Below are 14,670 nucleotides of genomic sequence, written 5' to 3'. Positions count from 1 at the left end.
CCTCAATCCTTGCTGTAAAAGCTTCTTTTTCACTTTAACTAGTTTGAAGAGATGTCTATTGCTTGAAGCCAAAAGAGCCTTGGCTGGATTTTTTTCCTTTGGGACTCAGACTGAATGACCACCCCCCACCCCCCAGCTCTGCACACGGGCAACCCCAACATGGCCCCCGGCTGTCGCGGCACTTGGCTGTCACGCTCTCTCAGTTCCAGACTCCTCCAAGGAGGGGTTTATCCTCTTTTCCTTGTATCCTCAGCACCCAGCACGGAGCTCACTGAAGATCTGGTGCCTCATACATGATTGTTGACTGAGAGAACTAAATGTACCTGTGTTTTCAAGCTCCAATAAAAGTTCCTTATCTTTGCGTACTCTTTATAGTTTATAAAACATGCTCATCCCCAGGCTTCTAGCTTATAGATGACCCAAACCACCTCACTGTGTGTTTCTTAGAACGACACAGATGTGACACTGGTGGCTGGTGAAGACTTCTGTGGCCATCCCTCGCTTGACGGAAGTGGGCAGCAGAGAAGTTCAGTGACTTGGTTGACACTGCACAGTTGGTGACATAACTAGGACTGTAAGTCAGGTCCCCTGACCCTGAATCGGGGTATTCCTGTACCCATAGCCTGTATATTTGCATTTACCTCCACCTTTATGAAATAGGTTGTGTGATCCCCAAAATACCAAGGCAATCCTCGAAGAAAGCTTTTAGTCCCACCTCCGAGAGCCCTAACCTATGCTCTAGGGACTGATCAGTGAATCTAGGGCAAGGTTTTAAAGGACATCGGCTCTCTGGAATTAGGGCAGCCCTGTCCTCTCAAAGCTTTGCACCAGCATTTGTCTCCCTGGTGCTCTCCTGGGCCTGTAACCCCTCACAAAACCATGAGAGTCAGGCCTCAGAACTGCACGGTGTCCCCATTCCCCGAATTCCCCCTCAACGCACCCAGCTCATTGCCAAAGCATTCCTGGTGACTCCCGCCCAGTGCATCATGTCTTCGCACTGCTGAGACTGCTGAATGCAACACGCAAGCTCCAGGAGCAAACTTCACTCCTTCCCTGCTCCCATTCACCACTTTCCCCCCAAGAATGTTAGTGTGTGGGATGTCTGTTCCTCAAAATGTTCTCCTTTAATCCATATGCTCCTAATAAGAGAACAGTTCTCTGCAGGATTTTAGGTGGAATCCCCAAATTCCAAGTGTTCACATTTAGGGGATTTTTTTTTCTACATATAAGATACTTAAAACTACTGGGTACATCCCAATCAATATTCTGCGTACATCCCAATAATTAATATGATAAAAATCATTTTAGCATTTTGGTAAAACTTAGAAAGCTACTGAATTTGTCAAAATGGCTTATTCTCATATTCTGCACTCAGTCATGCGTCATGTGTCATTTTTGACAAATGCAAAATGTTTTTGGAAGCCCTGTATGAGGGGAAAAAAGATCCCCAGATTGTGATAAATACTTTGTCATGCTCCACAAAAGCAACTACATTTATTTTTTCTATTGATGTGAAATTCACATAACATAAGATTAATTATTTTTAAACAAACAGTTCCGTGTTTACAGTGAACACCTCAGTGGCTTTTAGTATACTTACAGTGATGTACAAATACCACCTCTGTGGAGGTCCACAACATTTTCATCACCCCAAAAGGAAGTCCCAGATCCATCAAGCAGTTTTCTCCATTTCCCTCTCCCTCCAGCCCCTGGCAGCCACCGACCCGCCTTCCGTCTTTGTGGATTTGCCTGTTCTGGATATTACATGTCCATGGAATCAGAGAACACGAGACCCTTTATGTCTGGCTTCTCTCACTTCGCATGGGATTTTCAAGGTTTAGCCACAGGGAGCATCTGTCAGTGCTTCACTCCTTTGAGGCTGAATACTGTTCCGTTGTGTGGCTATACAGAGCCTGCCTGAACTCCGAGGAGGGGACCCGGAACCCACCTACCTATGGGAGGAGGGTCAGAGAGTTGGTGGCCATCCTTACAACACCACAATAAGTAAAATGAAATCCTTTTTTCCTCTTGCACTTTTTTTTTTGGTAGGGGCAGGGATGCGGAGCAGAGATAGTTGAATTTGCACGACCGCAGTGGGACTAAGTAGGTCTCGGCTGCACAGCTACTCATGGCTTCTGGGCACGGGGGGCCTCCTCCCCGCCAGGCGCCTGCACGATTTCTCGTCATCACAATACCATGAAGTGCAGATGCCATTATGCCCATTTCAAAGGAGAGACCCAGAGAGATCAAGGAGCTTGTCCAGTGGCCAGGTACTGCCAACCCCCGACCTTCACCTCACGGTGCTGCTTCTAGATCTGCATTCTCTTCTTGGCTCCTGTCTTAGTCCAACTGGGTTGCTATGATAAAATACCATATGCAGGGTCGCTTATAAACAGCAGAAATTTATTTCTCACGGTTCTGGAAGCTGGAAGTCCTAGATCAAGGTGCCGGCATGATCAGGTGAGGGCCCTCTTCCAGGTTGTAGACTTCTCCATGTGTCTTTACTTGGTGGAAGGGACGAGAGAGCTCTGTGGGGTCTCTTTTGCAGTAATCCCATTCATGAGGGCTCCACCCTCATTCCCTAAGGACCTCCTAATACCATCACATTGGGCATTAGGATTCAACATATGAATTTGCAGGTGGGGTGGGGTGGGGGGGACACAAACTTTCAAACTCTAGGGACTCCTTCTCTTCCCGGTTGCATCATCTTGAGGAGTGCTCTCCGTGGATTACAAACCTCACCGACTCCCTTTTCTGTATCCTGTTACTTGAGGCTCTCAGCCTGGCCTCATTTCCTGCTCCTTCCCACCTTGAGCCGAGCAGTCCAGCAATACTTAACTGCTTCTGGCTGACAGAACATTCAGGGCTCCTTCGCACATGCCGTTCCCTTTGGCGGAAGGTCCTCCTTGTTTTTCTACTTGGTGAACCCCTCTTTATCCTCCAAGTCTCAGCTCCTGTGTTACAGCCTGTGCGGGCAGGCAGAGACCCTGCCTTCCCATCTTGGCCTCCCTAATCCCCAGCACCGCACTGCCCCGTGACCTCAATACCTGCTCCCCGAATGAAGCTGTACCCTATTCCTGACCAGCTCCCGAGGCAGTTATCCGACCAGGAGGGAGGTCCGGGGACCCAGGGTGAAGCCATTCTGAAAGTCAAAGGGTCTGAAAGGTAGTTATGCAAGGGCTTTGTGGGGCAGGGAGAGCCTAGAATGTTCCAGTTCTCTTTTGCGGAAATGCCAGTACATCATAATTTCCTCCCTTTTCTGGTAAAGAGGAAAAACTCCCCAGAACTCTGTTAATCATTCTCTAGGCCATTCCTTTCCCTCTGCCTCTATCTTCCCTGTACTTATTCCACCTTCTCATTTCTCTATTCCTGGGCAAGGGCAAGGGGGAGCTACTTCTAGAAGATGGGAGAAGGACAACAAGGAGAAATTGTAGAGAGAGAAAGAAATCTCACTTTTTTTTTTCATCACTGAAGGATTTTTTTTTTCATTCTTTTGAATTCTGCCCCCTGCAAACAGGCGCAGTGACGCCATGCCCCGGCGTTTTCCTCACTTCCCATGTTTTTCCCCAGATCTTCCTGGGATGGGGCCATGGCTACATGCTAGAGTTTCCCGTGCTGAGTCAGTGCCAGAGAGAGTGGGTGTGTCCACGCGAGAACAAGTGAGCAGTAGCTGGAAAAGAGTTTCTGAGAAGCAGGAAGACAAAGCTTGTTTGAGAAGAGCCTTCAGCCTCGGTCTCCTTGCCGGGGTCCCTGCTCTCAGGCCCCCCAGTGCTACAGCTGTGTCCATCTAGTCAACTAGCCTGTAGGAAATCCTATTCCTTAAGCTTGTCTCAGATCAGGTAAAGACAATGGAACTTATGAAAACATTGCATTTCCATGACATTCAGTAATTCATTGATCCTTCTATTTAGCTGGCAAATACCTGTTGAGCACCTTTCATACTCCAGGCAGTGTGCTGGACCCTAAGTTTATACCCAAGAACCTGTCTCATGGGAAAATAGATATCATCCTACATAGCACATACTTCCTGCCTGATTTCTGCCTGCCTGTCCTGATTCTTAGTGCTGAAGAGCTTAGAGATCCCTAGTTCAGGGCATGTGTTTTATAGGTGAGGGAAGAAAGTTCCAGAGATAGGTAGAACGCAGTCTTCTACATCGGTGGAGGCCAGGAGGCAGTGCAGAGAAAAGGAAGCCTGGTCTGGTATAAAGGGCTTGGTTATAGACTGAATTGTGTCCCCCACAAAAGATGCTGAAGTCCTAACCCCCAGTACCTGCAAATGTGACCTTATTTTGTGATAGGGTCTTTTTTTTTTCTTCCTCTTCTCCCCCAGCTTTATTGAGATATAATTGACATACAACATTGTGTAAAGTTAAGGTGTACAATGTGTTGATTTGATATCAATTGCAAAATGAATAGAATCTTCTGGACTCTTATTTGGATAATTATTTGAAAACAGGATCATCAAACACTTGACCAAGTTAAGATGAGGTCACTGGAGTGGGCCCTAGTCCAACATGACCGTGTTCTTACGAGAAGGGGCAATTTGGACATGGAGATAGACCCACACTCAGGGAGAGTGCCATGTGAAGATGAAGATGCAGATTGGGACGATACATGTACATGTCAAGAAATACCAAAGATTGGGGCGCCTGGGTGGCTCAGTCGGTTAAGCGTCCGCCTTCGGCTCAGGTCATGGTCCCAGGGTCCTGGGATCGAGCCCCGCATCGGGCTCCCTGCTCCGCGGGAAGCCTGCTTCTCCCTCTCCCACTCCCCCTGCTTGTGTTCCCTCTCTCGCTGTCTCTCTCTCTGTCAAATAAATAAATAAAATCTTTAAAAAAAAAAAAAAGAAATACCAAAGATTGCCAACAAACCGTTAGTGTCAAGGAGAAAGGCCTGGAACAGAGCCTCCCTCAGAGGGAACCAGCCCTACTAACACCTCAGTCTCAGATTTCCAGCCTCCCGAATTGAGACAGTAGAGCTCTGTTGTTGGAGCCAACGAGGTTGGGGTGCTTTGTTACCCAAGCCCCAGCTGCAACCGGAAGTCAGCCAGATGGAGCAGATCTGAGCAGGGCATGGAGCTGTTGAGAAGTGCTCAGAGACGTGAAGGAAGTATCGGGGTCCCCAGGGACTCACACGTAAGTGAGAAACAGCACTGGGTAAGCCCATCATTCTGGCCAAGGTCTCCTGCTGCTTCCAGACCTGAGGGAGAGTCATGGACCCTTGGAAAACCTGGACCCCCTCACCCGCTCTGCCCATGGGGACCTTGAGCAGCTCTGAAAATCAGACAGTGGCCTCCATTTTATTGGGGGCAGAATCAATTTAAATTGCAGCGGCTTGTCTTCCAGCTGTCAGCTCGGGCCAGAACATCACATATTTTCCATCAATAATTCAACAATCTCAGAAATAGAGGCTCCAGGGATTCCCTGGGGAGCTGACTGGTTCCATTCATTATTTAGCGGGCACTTACAGCCTTGCCCCTGAGTGCTGGAGAATCCTGCTCCAGGCTGGATGCCTTCCCCATTCACTCCTTCTCCCTGCCCCTCTGCCTTCGGTGTTCATTTTCTTTTTCTCCTCTTTTCTCCGAGGCTGCTTCCTGTCATCGGGCGTGGATACCTTCCAGATTTTACAGTTTCCTGCATCTCTATCTTGCTGTCCAGCACAGGCTGAGATGCTAAAGGTGAAAGGTGTATTTAAGAATTCTTTTAGTTGTCCACCATGCTTAAAAAGGGTTTGTGTGTAGCAACACATAGAGGTTTCGTTTGTTTGTTGCTTATTTTTTTTTCAAGATGCTTGTGAATTGTTCAAACAGGGCCTCTTGGCGAGGCAGCTGGGAGAAGGATCACAGCATTCCTTCCGATGGCTCCTTTGCACCCACTAGTTGCCCCGGAGCTGCTGGTTTTGTGTGTGGTAGAGGAAAGGAGCGGGTGGGGGGCTGTGCATTGTGTAGCGGCCACTGGAGAGATGACACCCAGGGACAGCACCTGTGACAAGACCAGTGGGCAGCAGCGGTGGTGAGACAGTTTTTGGTGGCATGTTGGGCAGTAGACAGGAGTGCGTGGTATTTGGAGCAGAGGAGAAGTAACACTGAGTACCCCATGGCGACTAATACACACTGGTTTGAGGGCACAGAGGGGCTCCTTGAAGTAACTGGGAGAACAGAGCAGAGAAAGGATGATGGCAGGGTGTGTAGGGCTGCAGTCAAGGGGCTGGGGGCTCCGAGCTACTGTACTTTGACATCGATGCTGATCTGATTTGGAACTCATAGCCTATAGAAGCCTGCAGCATGACTTAGATGCTAAATACAGGGCAATTCACAGAAGAGCTGTTGGTCACTGTGAAATATTTATTATTCAGTATTCTGGTGGCGTACAGCTAGGAAACAAAATGTCCTGACATTGAATGGTTTAGAACAACCATTTATTTTGCTCCTGATTTTGAAGGTGAGGAATCTGTGGAGGGCTTGGCTGAATGGTTTATCTCTGCTCTACACAGTGTCATCTGGAGCAACTGGGGGACCCACTACCAAAAGGGCCTTTTGCGTGAATGTCTGGCACATCTAGTGCTTCGTGGCCCCTCTCTTCTCAGGCAGTATCTCGTCCTCCAGGGCCTGTGCACGTGGCTGACATTCCCATAGCATGGTGGTCTCGGGGGAGGCTGCATTTCTTACATGGCGGCTAGCTTCCAAGAGACAGGAGGTGGAAAAGGCCAGACCATCCAAGGGCTGTCACAAGAACTGGCATTTGGGTCATTTCCACCATGTCATAGTGATCCAAGTTTATTTTATGTCATAGTGATCCAAGTTTATTTTATGTTGCAGTAATAAGGCCCCCCAAATCTCAGTTGCTTAATACCACTGAAGTTTATTTCTTACTCATGCAAAAAAGTCTATTGTGGGTACAGTCATCTTCCAGGGCAGCTGTTCTCCATGGGGTCGTTCATTTTTCCAGGGCGCTTTGGTCTTAAGGCACCTCTATATCAACACGCACTTCCAAGATCACTGTTGGAAGAGAAGACAGTTTGCATGCTCCCATGCAAAAGCGAAATGTGTCCCTTTCACTCACATTTCATTGGCCAAAGCAAGTTAAGTGGCCAAACCTTATTTCAAGGGGACAACGAAGCACAATCCTCCCTGACAGAAAGACATACTAGGGAGCAGCGGTGACGTCACTTCATTCCTCCAGAGGGTGATGCTCATGAGGATCGACTGAAATCAAGTCATCATTGGGACCCACACAGCCACACTGAGAGGGGACTGCTAGGAGGCTGGTTAGCACCACTCAACACTCAGCAACTAACTCCTGCCCTCCAGCCTTAGGGAGACAACTTTAACTGGTGAGTCCTCACAGTTACTGCACATTTTGGAGTTTCCGGGTTGTCTTGGTCCATTCGGGATGCTGTAACAAAATGCCATGGACTAGGGGGCCAACAAGCAACGGAAATTTATTTCTCACTGTTCTGGAAGCTGGAAGTCCGAGATCAAGGCACCAACAGATTTGGTGTCTGTTGAGGGTTGGTTTCCTCGGTGGTGTTCTGATGGTGGTCTTCTCACCACGGCTTCTCAAGGCGGAAGGAGCAAGCAAGCTCTCTGCTCTCTTTCATAAGGACCCTGATCCCGCGCATGGGGGCTCCACCCTCTCCAACCAGTTACTTCCTGTGGCTCCACCTCTGAATACCATCACCTTGGGGGTTAGAATTTCAACACAGGAATTTCGCAGTGACACAAACGTTCAGACCACAGCTCATGTTTGTTTTTTAAGGAGTCGAGACTCTTCAGCGTTAAATTTAAAAACACAAAAATTCTTTTTGTGTGAAATGAATAGACATAAGGATTTCAAACAACTCACAGAGTGTATTCCAGTGTTTGCTTTGCTTCCCTATGTTTTCATCCCCTTCCAGCTGTAACCCCCAGGACAACAATAACCCAAACAGAGCACTGTTGTCTAATATGTAAGGCCAGAGACACTCATAAAAGCCTTGGCCGTGTGTTCAGTGCCTCTGCTCTCGCTTCGATTTTCCCTAGGAAGGATGTCAGTGGGAATGAAGGCACATTCCAACCCCATCACGCTCTTAGGGCGCAAGAGGAGTTGTTTCGGTTTAAATTGTACATTTTCCACTCTTGCTCCCTTTGGAGAGATTTAAAACCCCTCACTAGTTTACAGGCCTGCGTGACCTAATGGGGAGAGAGCTGTGTACAATTTTTTGTCTTCAGTGCTCTTGGGAAAGGCTACTTAATCATTAGCCAACCACTTATTTTCTCTTAATCTCTGTTAATTATCTTTTTGTGACCAGAGGCAGGAAGAGGGCTGGGAGCCAAACCAACCCAACAGGTGAAAGCAATACTAAGAAGGGGAGGGACCGTTAGCCAATCAGAGTGAGGCGGAGAGGCGGGGCAGACACGCCCCCCGCCCCCCCGCCCCCCCGCCCCCCCCCCGCCCCCCCGGTGCGGCGGCGCTGCCCGGCGCGCTCGGCGCTGGCGGCTGGGGCCAGGTGGGGGCAGGCTGGGAGCAGAGATCTTCCGAGTACTTGGCTTTTCGGGGTAAGTGAGATTTAAAAAGGAATTGAACTCTTTCAGCAAAAAGTGCTCCAGGAAATGTGTACGTTCCCTGCCTTAGTACAGGGACTAGGCAGACAGTAACGCCGCCACTGACGGCTGACTTGTCCTTAGCAGCCCGGGACGCAAGGCCCGAGTCGGGTTTTGCTCGGTGTGGTAACCCCAGGGCCTCTCATGAGGCCCGGCACCTGGCAAGCTCCGAGTCCCCCCTGGCTGACGAAATGAATCCGCAAGTTTATTACAGACAACGGTATGGGACGGTGCCCAAGGCTGTTTATTCCGAGCACGCGTTCTTATTGCCCAGTCCTTGGGTGTGGATGGTCTAGGAGGCAGAGAAGGGCGGGAGTTTGTAGAGTGTCTCTCAGTTTGGGTTTCTGTGGTGTTTTCTCATTACCTTCAGGCTATACATTTCTGGCAGAAATATGAGAGAACGGATCAGGTGATGTTAAATTTGAGCGGGATTATGATGGTGTCTGACGGTTTTGTCCATATAAAGTTACTATAGTTTTCTTTCTCAATAAGTATCCCCCAGAGTTAGATATGTTGAGACCCTGTGAACATCCTGTTTCTCGTGACACTTTGATCCACTAGCTTTAGGAGTCATGGATGATTTGATGATTCAGTTGATGAACCAGTTATTACCATGATGATCGCCAAATGTTGACTTTCTAATTTTCATCCTTCCTTCTGCATTTATTAGTATTCTACTGTAAGAAAGAGCTTTCCTGGGCGCCTGGGTGGCTCAGTTGGTTAAGCGACTGCCTTCGGCTCAGGTCATGATCCTGGAGTCACTGGATCGAGTCCCGCATCGGGCTCCCTGCTCGGCAGGGAGTCTGCTTCTCCCTCTGACCCTCCCCCATCTCGTTCTCTCTCTTCCATTCTCTCTCTCAAATAAATAAATAAAATCTTTAAAAAAAAAAAAAGAAAGAGCTTTCCTTTTCCCCTGCTTACTTATTTAAATCAGTTTTAACTAATTCATTCTTATTTGAATCAATAATCTATTACTATTATGAATTATTCTGACGCTTAAATTGTCCCAGGTTTGGTCTTTGGGGCCTCTTATGTTTTACTGCCCTGCCCCAGCCTTGGCAACAACCATTGTCCTAAGGTGCCCTCTTTCTTTTTAGTGGGGAAGGTATTTAGATACCAAGACCTGGGTGCCAGGGAAGCCCATGGCCACTGGAGTGTCAATGCTTTTTAGCTTTCTTACTGGGCAGACCTAGGAAGTATCTCTGTATACACACATACACACACACACATACACATACACCCACACTTTGTTTTATATCTATCTGTCTGCATTAAAAACCATTAGTTCAAACCATAAGTTTATACTGATATCTCTAATTCCAACCTAACGTCACAGAGCTTCATTTTAACTCGCTCCCTTTCCATGTTTATGACTTCCTTTTCCAACAGTAAAAAACCTGGCTCCTATCATCCATGATATATTGTTTTGTTTTCTTAATCCTAGAATATACAGAGAGTAGTTTCAAAATAGTTAACCCATACCTCTGCAGGAGAAAAAAGCAAAATGAAACTACTGACTTGAGTTCAATGTTTACAGATAATTTTTTTTTTAAGATTTTATTTATTTATTTGAGACAGAGAGAATGAGAGACAGAGAGCATGAGAGGGAGGAGGGTCAGAGGGAGAAGCAGACTCCCTGCCGAGCAGGGAGCCTGATGCGGGACTCGATCCCGGGACTCCAGGATCATGACCTGAGCCGAAGGCAGTCGCTTAACCAACTGAGCCACCCAGGTGCCTTACAGATAATTTTTGTCTCTAGTTTCAGGATAGATGGTTCAAATACTTGGCTTGAAAGTTACTCAAGATAGCTATGGTTGTTGTTTTAACCACTATGTTTGGGTGGTTTGTTTTGCAAGGGATTGTAGAATGACTTTGCAAATGAGCATTTATCACAGGTCCAATGTGAAGAAGTCAGGCAGGACCTAAACGACATCAAGCTCTGGGGAAAGAAGTTTCACCTGACCCTTGTAGAAATAGGCATTTATTAGTTTAGGTACTTCTTGGGTGAGTCTGGAAAGAGAAGTACTGGCCTTGGGCCTAATTATGAATGAGGTGAAGTTTGTCTTCGATATTCTGTCTCTCTCCTTTCTCCATCATTCCCATCTGATGTGATGGGAACCTCAGCCCCCAGATACTCACTGCTCTCTGGCTGCCCTGAACATCCTGCTATGGTTTTCCAGCTTTGCTTAGGTCTTCCTTTCAATCCTCCAATTAATCTTTCTAGTCTCTCAGCTGTGGATGACCTGTGAGCCCCTGGAGGTATAGCTGTCTAGTCAAACACATTCACAAGAGAGTGTGAAACGATTAGCCAGCTAGGTAGGTACCCTCCCCTAGGGTACGAGTGTACTGCAATTATTAAACTCAGGCCCTGGGGAAGCATAGAAGAGAGATGTCTTTGGACCAAGCCCTTCCCATCCTGACCCCTGACTCCTGCCTACTTAATCTGTGGACTGCAGTTGTCCTGCTGGGAAGAGCTGGAGGAAATGTATGTAATGTGTGCTGACTTGAAATCATTACAGATCATTTATCACTTGAATGGTTCAATGCATAAGTAAATATGTTGTATTTATATACTTCTGTTCCTGAATAGTGAGCTTATGAGCAGCTCCATGCCATAGATCCTGATTCAATGGAATGTCTTTACTATCTACCACTTGAGTAATACGTGAAGCAATGAGTTAGCTGGAAGAACTAGTCAGTGGAAACAAGATTAAGATCCCCATCCATCGCTGCTGCCGTGCCCACAGGGTGGGATATTATCAGTGACTCTTCAAATTAAGGAGTTTGAAGAGAACTCCTTATTGAACTGCGGACTTACTCAGGGGCATGGAGCATTTCATATATTGACCAGCACAACCGCTGTCCCAGAAGGTGGTGGGGTGGGCTTCAGAAGCAGTTAGAAGGATTGACTGTAGACTGTGTAACCATTTCTCAGGGGTTTCAGAAATTATTTTGGGTAGGACAATCTTTTAATAAGAAGGAGTTTCCATTATAATCAAGAGGAGGGCTTAGAGTCATCGAACTTGAATTTTCAGAGATACATTAGTCTGTACCCCAGGCTGGCAAGGCAGGGCATAACTCCTGATATAATGCCATGTCGGGTGAGAAATGGTGCCTGCCCGTCCAAAGCGCTCTCTGCAGCTAACTTCCTAAGTGTCTCAAGGGCAGAGCACAATCAGCATATGAATTTCAGTATTACAGAGAGATTTCCAGGGAGTTACATTACAAATTAATAGGCTGAGACTGAATTTGGAGGGATGATTAAAGTACCTGGTTGGTCTATCTTCTGTGTCAGAACTTCTTAACTTGGGGCTCAGGGAGGGGCTTCAGGGGATCTATGCCCTTCCCAAACTACATGCGATTTTATGTAAAGTCCTGCATTTTAATGTGCATTTTAATGAGGACAGAGACCGCAGCTTTCCCTGGATTCTCAAGGGGGCCCTTGACCCCTCAAGGTTAAGAATCTTGATCGAGTTACATAGTTCTGAGACTGGGTCGCCTGAGACAAGCCTCCACCCCAAAGTGTGACAGGAAGTAGGGCACCGGGATGGCTCAAAAATGCCATAACCACCTCTGCTCCCTAAGTAGGACTCACTTTCCTCCTCCTAAGAGAATATTCGAATGCACATGAGGGCCGGTGAAGGATCTAACTGCTCTCATTTGTTTTAAAGAGGGACTCAATCCCAAAAAAGTTATGCTCAACATACCTCGCACTGGGCTGAGACAGGCTTGGGAAGCAAGGCTCACTTGAACAGCAAGATGTACTCTGGAAGAACAGTGAAAGACAAGAGTGTGAATTATGCAGAATTTGTGGCCTGTGAACTCAGTTTCCTCATCTGCAAAATGGGGATGATGATGATAGTACTGACTGCATGGAGTCGTTTGTGAGGATTTAATGAGTTTATACTCTGTAAAGCCCCAGAACAGTGCTCAGCGTGCAGTGAGCAGCCAACATAGATGGTTATTATTATTGTGGTCAGCATCAGTTTGATCTACATAGTTGAATTCATCAGTTCCTTCAGTCAGTTGATTGCTAGTACAGACCCAAATTTTGAATCCATTTAGGATTCCATAGCTATATAGAGAAGAGTTCAGTTAAATAGTAAGTAGGTTTGATTAATTTGATTTCAGGGGGCATTTATGGCAGGGAGTGGATGGGCTTGTTTTTCAGGGAAACCCAGCTTCAGTCCCGAGGCTGTGGGTATAGCATTTCTGCCCAGCACAGGGCAAAGTCCCAGCTCATGTGAAGGAGAAAAACAGTATGATCCTAATGACCTACTTCCTGAGGGCCATCTATATTGTAAGAACTCTACAGATATTATCACACTTATTCTTCACAATAATTCTGTAAGGTCAGCTGGATATACCATTTCACATATGAGAAAATTGAGAATCAGAGAGGTTGAGTCATTTTCTTAAGGTCACACAGCTGACTGGCACACACATTGACTGACTCCAAAGCCCACACTCGGTCTTTTAGACCCAGCTTCCTCCTGATTTCACAATTACCAACTGAGATGAGAATCAGTTTATGATGCCACCCAGTTTTCCTATGTTAGCGATGTAGCTTATTTCAAGGGATCTGGGGGAGGAAGAGAAGTGAGAACCATCGATTTCTTCATCACTTCTCAGATTCAGTGTGCTCTCACCTTAGCCTCACTTCCTCACACTCCATATTCGATGTGCCCCTCCCCGGTTCTTCCTCTTCTGCAGCCCCTGTCCCACTTAGCATCATCACTGTCCTGCCTGTCCCAGCAGGCAGGAAACCAGGGAGTCTCTTGGCTCCTTCACCATCAGCCTCCATTTTCAAGCAGTTACCAAGTCCTCAGATGTCTTTCTTTCTTTGTTCCCTTTATTTATTTTTTTTTAAGTAGGCTCCACACCCAATGTGGGGCTTGAACTCATGACCCTGAGATTGAGAGTTGGATCCTCTACTGACCGAGCCAGCCAGGCATCCTCCAAGTCTTCATATTTCAGTCCTCAAAAGGCCTCTCCATGCTTACCACATTTGCGCTGCTCTGGGTCTCATCCTTTCGTGGCCTGGATATCTCAACACTTCCCCAGTGGACTCCTAGCCTTCGGTCTCTCCCGCTGTGATGCATCCTTCATGCCGTCTGCAACACTGCTAAAGACAGGTTCGGTCTTATCATTCCTTTTAGTCCCTCCGGTTGCCTACAGGATAAAGCCTGAACTCCTTGTTGTGGCTTACAAGGCCGTGGTCTAGAATTTCTGGGATAGTCACCCAGAAATGAGCCACAGATTCCCCTTTCTCTGGGCACTGTCCCCTCCTCCATGAGTTGGGCTACCAGGTACAAATTTGCAAAACGTGACCTCACCCCTTAGCGCTAGTAGATTGGACCAGGGGAGGTCCCATGACTGGAGCTGTACCAGTCAAGAGTTCTCTCCCCAAGAACTGGAATCGGGACACTTCCTCTGGGCCTGAGTCTGTAGCACATACACTCTACAGAGCACTGAACAGGACAGGTATTCTGTGATCTGTACTGGATGGTGTCTGGAGGGAGAGGGAAGGACACCAATTCCTGTCTGCAGAGAGAAGCCGAGGAAAAGATGGAGAGTGAACCCTGGCTGACTCATCCTGACCTTCTACTTCAAGTTTTTGTTCTTCCTGGCACCCCCCAGTGTGTCCCTGCCTTTGGGTTCTGAGAGATTTCCTGTTGCTTTATGGTACATTTTTCTCTGTAGCTTAAGCCAACTTCAGTGGGTCTTTATATGCTATCCAAGACCCAGCTAATCTGACCCCATCCTTTCTCCCCATCTCTCCTACCAGCTCTCCCACCTTCCCTCTCTTCTTTTTGTGCATTCAGCTTTTGCATCAGCCAAGAAAGCACTCATTTCTTTACCGTTTGCCCCACTCTCATCACTCTGTGCCTTAGGTCATGCTGTTCCTTCTGCCTGCAATCCCCTTCCATAGCTTGTTGGTCTCTGACACTCTTACTTGCCCTTTAAGTCTGTGTTCATACGTTACTTCTCTTCTGAAGCTTTTTGTTAGTCCTTCCTGTGGTCTCAAGGCTCCGTGCATGCCCCATTCTGGAACTTGCCCTCTTGACTTCGTGTTTGTTTACGTGTCT

The 14,670-nt window shown here is 47.3% G+C and overlaps 1 long non-coding RNA gene across 2 annotated transcripts in view; it reads left to right on the top strand.

Moving 5' to 3' along the window:
- Positions 1 to 8,435: 8,435 nt before the first annotated feature.
- The window catches only part of LOC118015078, a 103,063-nt gene continuing 96,828 nt past the window's right edge, over positions 8,436 to 14,670 (top strand). The window contains exons 1-2 of one of the 2 annotated variants that reach the window (XR_004680517.1): positions 8,436 to 8,536; positions 13,456 to 13,716. This is a non-coding gene — a long non-coding RNA (uncharacterized LOC118015078). The remainder of the gene's footprint in view (positions 8,537 to 13,455; positions 13,717 to 14,670) is intronic. The other variant, XR_004680516.1, reaches the window with a different exon arrangement.

Source organism: Mirounga leonina, unplaced genomic scaffold (genome assembly GCF_011800145.1).
Source record: "Mirounga leonina isolate KUSES-001 unplaced genomic scaffold, KU_Mleo_1.0 Mir_165, whole genome shotgun sequence".
NCBI classification, from domain to species: domain Eukaryota; kingdom Metazoa; phylum Chordata; class Mammalia; order Carnivora; family Phocidae; genus Mirounga; species Mirounga leonina.
Note: the sequence above shows the minus strand (reverse complement) of the source record. Positions and strands in the feature narration are given on the sequence as shown.